This window comes from Rhipicephalus sanguineus, chromosome 5 (genome assembly GCF_013339695.2).
Source record: "Rhipicephalus sanguineus isolate Rsan-2018 chromosome 5, BIME_Rsan_1.4, whole genome shotgun sequence".
Lineage (NCBI taxonomy): Eukaryota > Metazoa > Arthropoda > Arachnida > Ixodida > Ixodidae > Rhipicephalus > Rhipicephalus sanguineus.
Window position 1 is genome coordinate 68,861,674 of NC_051180.1, and position 13,900 is coordinate 68,875,573.

A 13,900-nucleotide genomic window follows, 5' to 3' on the forward strand; every position below is an offset into this window, starting at 1 on the left:
CTCCAGTGTCCTGTCGTCAAGGGGAGCCGACACGACCGCTAGCGGCAGCCTGCGCGCGCTGTAGCGAGGACAGCAACAAAGAACATGTTCTATAGTTTCTTCGTTGCCGGAGTGGTTGCAAGCAGCACTGTGTTCCATCCCGTTTCCGAAGGCAGAAGATTTGGTAAAAGATGCACCAAGCCACAGCCAGGCAAGCGCTGTATGCTCGAGTCGAGAGAGTCCAGACGGGACCCATATCTATATATATATATATATATATATATATATATATATATATATATATATATATATACAGGCGGCCGGAAAGAACAAATGCAACTCTCTCCCTCTCTCTCTTGCACTCAGTCTATATCTCTTTGTACCCCTCTATATTGTCCCCCAATGCAAAGTAGTAAATGAACGTGCATCTTGTTATTCTCTGCGTCTTTCGTTGTTTCTCTTTATGTGCCCTGTTCGCATTTGTGTACGGTAATTTTGTGAGGAAAAGTCAAAGTTCGTAACTGCATGAACTTTACATGTCGTCGCGATGTTGCCTTTTGTTTGTCTTTCGTCTACTTTTAAATGCGAAGCATTTCTTAGCGAACTTCTGCGACTTTGACCGTATCTATCTATCTATCTATCTAGCCGCCTACGACTTCTTGCTCTCCTGGTCGCTTGGTTAATCGAATGTGCACCAAAATTGGTATGGCGTAACATGACTATGACGAACATAAATGACAAGTCATAACATGAAACTCATGACACGAATGTCATGTACAGCATGATTTACATGCTACGCTCATGGTGCGCTGGCGGCCGTTTCGCTAGCTTGATATACACCAAAATTGGTATCTTGTGACGTGACCGTGTGACGAACATAAATAACACGAGTTATCATGAAAATCATGACACGCATGTCACGTACAGCATGACTTACGTGCCACGCTCATGGGGCGCTGGCGGCCGTTTCGCTAGATTGATATGCACCGAAATTGGTATCTTGCGACGTGACCGTGTCACGAACATAAAAACACGAGTTAACATGAAAATCATGACACGCGTGTCATGTACAGCATGACTTACGTACCACGCTCATGGTGCGCTGGCGGCCGTTTCGCTAGCTTGATATACACCAATATTGGTTTCTTCCGACGTGACCGCGTGACGAACATAAATAACACGAGTTAACATGAAAATCATGACACGCATGTCATGTACAGCATGACTTACGTGCCACGCTCATGGGGCGCTGGCGGCCGTTTCGCTAGATTGATATACACCAAAATTGGTATCTTGTGACGTGACCGTGTGGCGAACATAAATAACACGAGTTATCATGAAAATCATGACACGCATGTCATGTACAGCATGACTTACGTGCCACGCTCATGGTGCGCTGGCGGCCGTTTCGCTAGCTTGATATACACCAATATTGGTCTCTTCCGACGTGACCGCGTGACGAACATGAATAACACGAGTTAACATAAAAATCATGACACGCATGTCATGTACAGCATGACTTACGTGCCACGCTCATGGGGCGCTGGCGGCCGTTTCGCTAGATTGATATACACCAAAATTGGTATCTTGCGACGTGACCGTGTGGCGAACATAAATAACACGAGTTATCATGAAAGTCATGACACACATGTCATGTACAGCATGACTTACGTGCCACGCTCATGGTGCCCTGGCGGCCGTTTCTCTAGGTTGATCGACCCCCAAGTTGGTATTGCGCGACGTTACTGTGTGACGAACATAAATAATAGAAGTTAACATGAAAACCATGACACGCATTTTCCTCAATGACATACAAGACGATGTATGCAGCTCTTTGCTGGCTGCTTCGCATTACATCGATTCCCACAATGCGTGGGATCTGCCGGCTTTTAAATGCGAAGCATTTCTTAGCGAACTTCTGCGACTTTGACCGTATCTATCTATCTATCTATCTATCTATCTATCTATCTATCTATCTATCTATCTATCTATCTATCTATATATCTATCTATCTATCTATCTATCTATCTATCTATCTATCTATCTATCTATCTATCTATCTATCTATCTATCTATCTATCTATCTATCTATCTATCTATCTATCTATCTATCTATCTATCTATCTATCTATCTATCTATCTATCTATCTATCTATCTATCTATCTATCTATCTATCTATCTATCTAGCCGCCTACGACTTCTTGCTCTCCTGGTCGCTTGGTTAATCGAATGTGCACCAAAATTGGTATGGCGTAACATGACTGTATGACGAACATAAATGACAAGTCATAACATGAAAATCATGACACGCATGTCACGTACAGCATGACTTACGTGCCACGCTCATGGGGCGCTGGCGGCCGTTTCGCTAGATTGATATGCACCGAAATTGGTATCTTGCGACGTGACCGTGTGACGAACATAAATAACACGAGTTATCATGAAAATCATGACACGCATGTCATGTACAGCATGACTTACGTGCCACGCTCATGGTGCCCTGGCGGCCGTTTCGCTAGCTTGATATACACCAATATTGGTCTCTTCCGACGTGACCGTGTGACGAACATAAATAACACGAGTTATCATGAAAATCATGACACGCATGTCATGTGCAGCAGCATGACTTACGTGCCACGCTCATGGGGCGCTGGCGGCCGTTTCGCTAGATTGATATACACCAAAATTGGTATTTTGCGACGTGACCGTGTGACGAACATAAATAACACGAGTTATCATGAAAATCATGACACGCATGTCATGTACAGCATGACTTACGTGCAACGCTCATGGGGCGCTGGCGGCCGTTTAGCTAGATTGATATACACCAAAATTGGTATCCTGCGACGTGACCGTGTGACGAACATAAATAACACGAGTTAACATGAAAATCATGACACGCGTGTCATGTACAGCATGACTTACGTACCACGCTCATGGTGCGCTGGCGGCCGTTTCGCTAGCTTGATATACACCAATATTGGTCTCTTCCGACGTGACCGCGTGACGAACATAAATAACACGAGTTAACATGAAAATCATGACACGCATGTCATGTACAGCATGACTTACGTGCCACGCTGATGGGGCGCTGGCGGCCGTTTCGCTAGATTGATATACACCAAAATTGGTATCTTGCGACGTGACCGTGTGGCGAACATAAATAACACGAGTTATCATGAAAATCATGACACGCATGTCATGTACAGCATGACTTACGTGCCACGCTCATGGTGCGCTGGCGGCCGTTTCGCTAGCTTGATATACACCAATATTGGTCTCTTCCGACGTGACCGCGTGACGAACATAAATAACACGAGTTAACATGAAAATCATGACACGCATGTCATGTACAGCATGACTTACGTGCCACGCTGATGGGGCGCTGGCGGCCGTTTCGCTAGATTGATATACACCAAAATTGGTATCTTGCGACGTGACCGTGTGGCGAACATAAATAACACGAGTTATCATGAAAGTCATGACACACATGTCATGTACAGCATGACTTACGTGCCACGCTCATGGTGCCCTGGCGGCCGTTTCTCTAGGTTGATCGACCCCCAAGTTGGTATTGCGCGACGTTACTGTGTGACGAACATAAATAATAGAAGTTAACATGAAAACCATGACACGCATTTTCCTCAATGACATACAAGACGATGTATGCAGCTCTTTGCTCGCTGCTTTTTTGTCCTACAGCTGTTGATAGCGCTCATGGAAAGTTTACTCCCATATTGCGCAGGCAGTATATAGCTCATAAAATGGGCGGCCCCGTTTAGGAAAGGCAATGAATGCGATACCCGGACGCTTGTTTTGTGTTTGTTTGTTTGTTTGTTTTTCTTTCGCCGTACTTGCGTACTGCACTACGAATGCAGCCCTGGTTATCAGGCAACCGCAAACACAGGCTATGCCGACGTTGTTGTTGAGTTTAACGGCAATTACGCGTAAGCCAGAGCGCTTCCGCTACGCCTCAGGTTTGCCCACCTCCCCCCCCCCCCCCCCTTCAATTCTTGTGCGTTGCTCAGTGTTGGAGTAAATCAGCCGTGGTTTGTTTGCGGGCTGTCGACGCGCTTCGATAGAGTTGTAACCGAGTGCGTCGAGCCCCTTTTGCCGACTCGAGTCCTTTGTTCGCGGTCGAAGCGGTGGCGGGGACTAATAAGTGCGCCCTCGTGTTTGCTGGGGCGATATTTTGGGCTTCTGGTATAGATCGCCTTGCGGCAGTGCCGGACGAAGCGTTCAGCTTCGGTGGCCGGCTCGGCATGTCGGACGTGACAGCTCCGAAACAAAGTTACGGGTCGCCCTCCCTGTCTCTACATAATTTTGCCGATGCTTTACGCCGGTGTGTGTAACAGTGGCTTGCTCCTCAATGATCCCGTGTATGTTGAGAGTATTGCGAAGTGTGAAAGGACAAGGGTTTTAAAAAGAAAGGCTAAAATACAAATTGCGTGTCCTTTATCGAATTTGTTGTTGCTGCTAGTTGGTGCGCGAAATACGCGCTTGAAAGTGCACTGCGACCAACGTCGACTGGAAGAAGAAAAAGGAGACAACTAAAACAAATGTATTAGAATACGAGCATGAACAGCGAGAAGTTCCGCTGAACTTAACGAACCACTAGATGCAGCGTACGTATGTTCACACGAGGAACATTTCAATGTCCAGATTTCCTTGTAAATCAACTAAATTTAACATTTCGCTTAGTAAAATTTCGTCAAAGGTCGTAGGAGCGGCTCGCTGCGCGCTGAGTCGTGCACCTCAGGACTTTCACCAAAGTTGGAGTGACTTAACTGATAAGTTGGAGTGACTTAACCTTACAAGGTTGGCTCCATCACGGCCGGTTTGGAGGCGCGCGCTCACTCCCTTCTTTCTGGAGCGTGCGCCTCGAGACCGGCCGTGGCTCCATAAAGGTTGTCTATAATAAAAATAAAGAAAGACTCTGTGGAGACACTACATGGAATGCGTCTGAATGAATTAAAAGTTACCTGTTTTACTGTGAAGTAATAGTTCCATATAACTCCTGATTTTGACATACTGACGTCTTCGTAAAGTAGTATAGCTACTCCAGTAGCCGATACTTAATGTTGCTCTTTACGTTCGCATATACCCAGATAGCTCATGGTTGCTCACTCGTGGAACGTGTTTCAAATCCCCTGCACAAATCTGCACAAAAAACGCCAGGCCTACGCGGAAAGCGCAGCGCAGTCACAGCGAAAGCTGGAAGAGCCGCATTTCTAGATCCCTTTGTAAACTCTCTTGGGTATACTAGCTAATACAAGTACACTAGCAAGGTACCCACCACGCCATAAATCATAATTTTTGTGTAGTCGAGAAGCACCGACTACGCCATTATTCGTCATTCTGAGGAGAAGCGAGGCACCATCTGTAAGACATTATGTGCACTTTATTGATGCGACGGTTGATGACGATGAAGAATTATGGCAGAGCCTTTTGTTAGGGGTTGGATGCTTCAAATGACGCACTAGTTACGTAATTCGCGTTGTGCTACGCCCGGTCGTTATTTCACTCTCCCACGATGCTATATAGCATACGCTAACGTGAGAAAAAGAGAGGGAAAGAACTTTATTGTGACCTTGAAGAAATGGATCAACATGGGGGCCTTATGGGCTTCCTCGGCAACGAATACAAGTTCACCTGCGAGGAACCCACTACGCTACATTTTTGTGAAGTAGGGAAGCAGCCACTATGCCTTTTTTCACCATTACCTGTAAGGCACTGTGTGCACTTTGCCTCCCTTCCTCTTCCTTTTCATCTATTTCTCTCTTTTTGGCTGATTCTGTGCCTGACGAGGATGAACAATTATGGCAGAGGCCTTTGTAATGGATTGGAAGCATTCAATCACCCACGTGTTTCGCATTTCGCATCGTGTGGTTGTTATTTTACTATTCTACCACGCTGCATTACATATGTTAATGAGGTTCCTTCCTAACATTAAGCCTGTATAGAGCCTTTTCGCAAAAGAGTTTCAAGCGTCGGCATGGCTTCGAGGTAGAGTACTGGGCTCCACCGCAGAGGGCCCATGTTCGAACCCCGTTCCATCCCGGATATATTTTCTTATTTTTTTTGTCTTCTTATTTCGCGCGATAGCGGTTACGGACGCCGGCGGCGGCGGACAACTACGGCGCCAAAAACGGCCGTTGTTGTGATCTCATAAGAGCTTTCGCTGTAAAAAGTTCTACATGAAGCACGATGGTCACCAAGAGAACAAACAGTTACTCAGGATAACAGAGAGCTGAGCTAGTTGTTAAGTATTCATTCTAAAAAGACGGGGCGTGCAAACACGGACACAAGGAAGAAGTCTGTACACCACAGGTGTCAGGCGTCCTGACTTCTTTCTTGTGTCCGTGTTTGCACGCCCTGTCTTTTTAGAATGAAGGGTTACTCTGGCGATTGTTGAGCGTTAAAGGAAGAGCACAGATAAGCTTTTATTTACCGCAGCATTTTATCATCTGGTTGCGTGGCATCGCTAAGCGAATACTTTATTTATTTTATTTTTTTTTGTCTCATATTTACATACCTGCCTCTTTATTTATATATCAAGATTGCCACAGTATTCGATTCCGGAACAATGAACAACTTGTAAAGATGTAAACGCGTTTTCTTTGTGTTCTGTTAGCAAAATGATCGAACATATATGCCGAAAGCAGTGCTTCAATGACGCCAAGCATCATATTTCTCGTGAAGATCGGCAGTGGAGCCCATGAAAGATCAATCATTTGAGTGTATAAACAGCAAGGTCATTGCATACAATTATGCTTGTTTTGTAGCATAGTGCATGTCGGTGCACAGTAATTACAGCCTCGTATGGAAGATTAGCTTGTTATGCACACAATTCATAAAACATTTCTGAATTGGGTCGAAACTGCTTGTCACTACTAGTCAATGCGGTAATAGGTAACGCTAATTAATTCTAAAACGTATTATATGTACTTCAGAAAAATGTAAATGTTGTTCCATACATTGCAATCGCCCTGCTCTGATGGCAGTCGAAACACTGAGCGGTATCATCATATGATATCGTTCTAATGGGCTAATGCTTTACACGCGGGCTGTGACATACAGGTATTTTTGCACACAAAAACATTCTTATTGCAGAAATGTCTCGATTTTGTGCCAAGTAATAATTACACCTAATATCAGTGTTATTGCGTGCCGTCTGTGGTGCATTGCTGCAAACCAAGCCTCCTGAATGTTGCCGCCGTGTGTATATTTAGTAGAGTCGATATTCAATGGAATAGTCAGGCAAACATCTCCAGCTTTTGATTAAAACATTTCTCTCTCTCTCATGGAACATTAACATGTCGATTTGCTACGTCGAATGGCCGAAGCCGGCTGCAAGATATACAGACCCAATAGCTTCGATCTCTACAGGGGTCGTAGTGTGCTGTCTCTGTTGTGGTGGGCTTTTGTAACATGTATTATTCCGTGAATGGCAGGAGATGATTTCTCCAACGAAAAAACGAAATGTGACCAACAGCCGCCGTGATGGCTTAGCGGCTAAGGCGTGCCGCTGCTAGGCATGAGGGCGCGGGTTCGATTCCCGGTCAAGGCGATTTCTCGATGTTGGCAAAGTGAAGAAAGCACGCTTATGAACATGACTTTGCGAAATATTCGTGGCGCAACGTAGATAAGGAAGAAAAAAAAAACGAGAGAAGACAGGATAGGGAGCTAGACCCAAGAGGCGATGAAGTGAACATAGGGTGGTGCTCGGTTGAATGAAAGATGGGATAGGCAAGGGCCTACCGTAGAAGATATATGCTTTAGCGGAGTGGAACGTTGGGCGTGTCGGTGTATAGCTTAACGAAATATTTGTGGTGCAACTGAGACAAGGAAGAAAAAACGAGAGAGGACAGGATAGGGTGCCAATTTAGGCTCACGTTAATGGCTCACGCCAAGCATAGGAGGCCAGCCGAGGCTCACGTTAGGCTCATGCCAATTTAGGATCATGCCACTTTAGGCTCAGGTTAATGAACCAAAGGGTGGTCAAAATTAATGCGAAACACCTCCATACTGTGTCTCAATGTTGTATCATGCTTTTGACGTCACGTTACTCCCCAGAATTTGATCTAAATCTCTATATTTGAGTAACAACCTTGCCGGCTGACAAAAAAAAGTGTTCTACACTCGCCGCCATGGCTACGAGTGGCACTGGCTAACACTCCCATGATTACATGCTCAGTAATACCATATAAAGCGGACGGGTGAAGGACCACTGTCGTAGCTCTATTGGTAGTGCATTGGATGCGTTATACGACGGTTTTAAGGTCGGTTGCTGCCGACGGTAATATTTTTTGTACACTTTATTTCCTTTCCATTTATGTCAGAATTACTGCACTGCATTTAAAAACTACGAAAGAATCGTCACTTTTGCCTTCCTTAGCTTCGTCTGCTGGCTTCGTTATGTTGTGCGTAACAAACTGAACCGAGCCCTTTCCCTATTCCCCTAACTCGACTTCTAAAAATTTATGGCTTAGAGACAAATGGCATCTGCCGCAAAACTTTGCAGCAAGGGGCCTAGGCAAAGGCTGTGAGGTCGGGGGATATTACGCTGTGGTTGATATTGTGTAGACGTAACGTGTAACAGGCGAGACAATTGGATGTGGTAAGAATAAAAAGGAAACGATAACAAATGAACGGGAAACGAGACACGAAGCGTGAAAAGCATGCACCTCATCGCTGTTTACGTTCCGCTTCCGGAAATGTTTTGATAGCAGACACGAAACGAAGCAAGTATTAGCGAGAAACAGCATCGCTCGCGGCGGCGTCTCGTTTCCTTCGCTCGCTCGAAAGCATTGCAGAGCAGCCACCTTGCCGTAGACTCGTCGGTTTCACATACCGCGTCGGGTTCCCCCTCCGGTGCGCCACGTTTCCGGGGTGAACTTACTCGTTACATTCTGTCATCCATGCACTTCTACCTCGCCGTCTCCGTGCCTCCTTGTAAGGTATACATCTTAGGCACAGGCTCAGAACCCTGGTGTGAAAAGCAGTTCGCGCCGCTACATACGAAGAAAACGAACACGCGTGTCTCTAGCAGCTGTTGCGCACCTATTGTGCGGTGCGCGCCCTAAGAGTCTCCCTATATTCATAGTTGAAGGCGGCAAGAAAAAGAAACGATGCAGTCTTAGTCTGCAAGCGCACACGCTAGGCCTACCACCTTAAGAACAGCGGGGAGGCAGGCAGATAGGCATACGAGGGAAGGAGCGTTTTAAAGACAGCTCTCACCTATTATGAAAGGAGCAAAGCGCCCCTGGAGTGGAGTTGTTGAATTTTTTTAATGAAGCAGTAGCTTTAGGAGTCTTCGCAGGTAAAGCTACCTCAAGGTTTTCTCTTATATGTTCTTTAATTGGTTTTAAAACCTCATTTTAATTCGTTACGAAGCGACTGCAGCGTTTCTTAGGCGCTTGAGCTTCTAGCTCAAAAATTATGCCACAGTGCTAACAGCTGCGAGTGAAGTCGAGCACGAATGAACGAATGAACAGTTGCACAGTTTAAGCTCTCTGAAGTTATATATTTCTCATGTGTACATTTGCTTTAGGACTTAATTTTTGAAGTTTCGTTTAAGTTGGCATGACTATGCGGTGATTGATCAATGAATCCCTTGTTGAAGCCGCGGTTGGCAGAATGCACGCTAGAGCTGTTCACGGCTCCTCGCGAGTAATTCAAACTTTGATCTGCGCTTTCATTAATGCGACCTCCACATGTCTCTTCGATTTGTACTTTCCTATAGACGTCTCTGTTGGAGCTGGTGCCCCAGTGGCGTCGTAGATACCGACTGAACGTACATTGCTAGTGTACTTGTATTAGTAGCCCCAAGAGAGATTAGAATGCGCTCTGGAAATGCCGTTGTTCTAGCTTTCGCTCTGAGTGAAACAGGCTTAGGATGCTGCGTTACAGTATTAACGAAACAAATAAGCTGCTTACCAAAGGGCAAGACTATAGGGCAAAATGCAACATACCGATGCTACGACTTTATTATCGATTTGCGCCATGACTGCAACAGTTCAGTCACTCTCTGTACCAAGAAATATGTGATATTAGGACATTCTGTTTTTGACAAGACTGGCACCATTAGATGTCATTAGCGGTACCTATACCGTGTATTCTAATACATGGCCATTCGGACCAAACACATCCGGAATGCACATTGTAAACATAGTATGTATGGTTGTCGTTGCATGCCACATTTGTAGTCAGTGCTGATCAGGTGAATAGGCCTATTAACGCTGGTAACGGCATGGACAACCTAAAAATCGAGTATCACATTGCAGTCGTGGTGGTGCTGCGCATAATTACCGAACACAGGGCATTTACGAGGGGTTTACTTTAAATCATAGTCCACTTGCATGTCGATCCTGCGAACAGATGCCAACCCTAAGCTCTGAGAAGACTGAACGCAAGGTATTAGAGGCGGACATCAAGCCAGTGAATTTTAAGATCGTTTTAAAAATCTTGGGTGACGTCAACCAGCTCTAGAAGGTAGTTCAAGCTCAGCACAGCTCTAGAGAACATATGTGTTCGAAATGACTCCGCTAGCCTTCAGCCACAAATGAATAATGATTCGTCACCGTCTCCAACGTAGAGACGGTGACGAAGATAGCAAACAGTACACCAGCGTTGATATGCAACGTGTCATCAGTGGATGACATCATTCAATTTTTCGGAGATTAAGCTTACTGAAATAGATAAATGAGATCAATAAAGCTGTAGCTGTACAATGGTGCGCTATCTGCTACAACTAAAGCTTATCCCTGTCAGATCTACTTTCCCTAAACCATCCGCCTAGTGACCATCTGCGCACCCAAGCTTTCTCTGAGATTCTGTGTGACACTCTCAGTAATCTATCCGAGAAATTTGTGCATGTTGTAATGTAGGTCACTTTAGTGGCATGCGCAGTGGTTGTCATTGAAATTCAATAACAGCGCGTCTTCACATCCTTGTCCATTTTTGTTGTCTCAGTAGTCTTCAGCGAAAAACGCGCTATTGTTAGTTTTATTAGGCACTATCCGATCATCGACGACTCCAGTTGACGTCATGAATATCGTGCTAACTATTTATGCTGACCTTCTCTGAAACCCAAAGTCACTTCTTCTAGTTACGTTTTCGTCAGAAAAACAAAAAAACTAACAAAAACACTAATGTTGTGCTTACACGTCCGTGTGCGCTTTTCATAGACTAGGCGGTGGGTTTCGACGAGTGAACAACGCTAGCTTCCAGTCTACTCGCATTTGTACTGCTCTACGCCGCCCATTGTGTACGATGTATCCGAATGGCTTGAGCAAACGGACTACCTTCTGAATGCGTGACAAAAACAGGCTGACAGCGGAGGCATGCAAATACGGCCCCGGGTGTATTGTCGCCACACCCATTTTCATTCTTTTCCCCGAAATCTTCATACTCCCGCGCGGACTTTCATTTTGTTGGGCCGTGCGAAAATTCCTTTCTTGTCAACCCCAACTGCCCGAGTGTAAAAGACTGTCGTCTCTGTTCTCCCTCAAAATCCTCTCGTCTTTTCGTGTCAGCTCCTTCTCCAATCTTCTCTCATTGAATTCGGGTTTCCATGTATGCCGCGATACTTTTAGCACACAACACGCGCGGTTGTTTGCGAATAAGAGCGTGCGTGTTGGGAAATCAATCCACGACTCGAAGGTTGAGACCTCGCCTCTTATCGACCACTAAGCGATTTTCTTAACCTGTTTGAATGACGCGTGAGGATTACGAAGCTCAGTAAGCATCTTTGTCCACTGTAGTATTGGTCTATCTTTTTTTTATCGGCATGGCAGAGAGTGCTGCTTGCACTGAGTGCGACAGCGAAGAAACGATAGACCACGTTCTTTGTCGCTGCCCTCGCTACAGCTCGCACAGACTGTCGCTAGCTGCTGTGTTGACCCGCCTTGACGACAGACCCCTGTCGAAACAGTCAGTGCTGGAATGCCGACCCGAACTGTCTGCACACCGAAAATCTATTAAGGCCTTACTGAACTTTTTCGTGCCAGTGGCCTATTGAATAGGCTTTAGTACTCCCGCTGTGCAGCTTCCGGCGGTTTATATTTATTTTATCGCGCGCCTCCTCTTCTCTCCGCTTTCCTTTCCACCTTTCTTTCCCTTTCCCATCCCCTTAGTGTAGGGTAGCAAACCGGATGCTACAATTCTGGTTAACCTCCCTGCCTTTCTCTCGTTTTATTATCTCTCTCTCTCTCTCTCTCTCTTTTTAATTGACGATAATTTAGCAGAACTTAAAAGAAATGGGCGGAAAATAATAGCTTCATACTTTAGCTCTTTAGGGTAAGTTTCATTCAGTTTCAGTTTCAGTTTATTGCAATTGAGCTTACAATGATCGTTACAAAAAGATATACAGACGAGGGTCCCAAAGGCAGTGTCTGCAAACGGGACCCTCGGTTAAAAATACAAAAAGAGAAGATGTACAGTAAAAACAGGGGAAAAAATATAGGATACAATTCAAAATAAAGAAAAAAAAACATCGAGAAGTAACGCAAGTCAACTGTAGCATAAAGAAACATCAAACAATCAACGTTATACACCGAGAAATGGTCAGAATGAGAGCAGAAAAAGCTATCAGTGAACGTGTTTACAGAGAATATAAAGCTTTAATTCATGCCTAAATGTGTTTAAAGAAGTCAGCTGTTAAAAAGTAATGGAAGGTCATTCCACATTTTAAGCGATGAAAAAGATGATGCCATTTTACCATAGTTTGTGTTACATCGAGGAAGCAGAAAATTAAGATTGTGTGCAAACCTAGTGCAGTTATTATTGGTGCGCAATCGGCCATCAATATATACATAAGGTAGACGATTATGCAGTAATTTAAAAAAGAGAATACATGAATGATATTGGAACAAACCAGAAATTGGTAAAATAGAGTTATTTAGCAGAAGTGTGCAAGCATTCTATTGGAATGGACTATAGTGATGATACGAATAGCCATGTTCTGTAAATGTTGAATAGATGAGAGGTGAACATTGTATGTGTTTCCCCATGAAGTGATCCCATAAGTAATATGACTATGAATGAACGCAAAGTATAATGATAATAAAGCCTGTAGTGGAAAATAAGTTCGTGCTTTTAATAATGCTCTTATGCTAAAAGCAGTTTTTTGTTTAATGAACGCAATGTGGTGGGTAAATTTCAAGTTTGAATCTAATTTTATTCCAAGAAATGATACACAGTTTGTCGCAATTATTAAATAATTGTTGACAGTTACTTGAGGTACACATGACAACAACCTATGATTAGATTTAAATAACATCAACTGAGATTTTATAGGGTTTAAAATGAGATGATTTGTCTTACACCACTCAACGACTTTTTTAGTTCATTGCTTAGTTTAAAAAGTAAGGAAGTTATGGACATATCAGACACGGAAATAGTAGTGTCATCTGCACATAAAACAGTGTTTGAGAGCTTAAGATAATCAGGTAAATCGTTAATATATATACAGAACAACAAGAGACCCAATATTGAGCCCTGTGGTACGCCTTGATTAAAAAGTTTTGATTCGGAAAATACTCCACCAACATGGACTGATTGTTCTCGATTATGTAAGTAACTTTTTATGAGAGTAAGGGCAGGGCCAGTTATACCTAAGGATTCAAATTTAGCGAATAATATAGTGTGGTAATGGTATCGAAAGCTTTGGTAAAATCTAAAAACACTGAACTAATAAACTTGCCTTTGTCAATAGAACTACTTATAAAATCGGTTAATGCTATCAAAGCTAAGCTGGTCGAGCTGCCCGGTCGGAACCCAAACTGGAAAGGGTTCAACAAATTATATTTAGCGAGGTACTTATGTAAACGTGTTAGAAACAATTTTTCAATAAGCTTACTAGTCGACGACAGAATAGAGATGGGGCGATAATTAGACACTTGAGATTTGTTCCCTTTT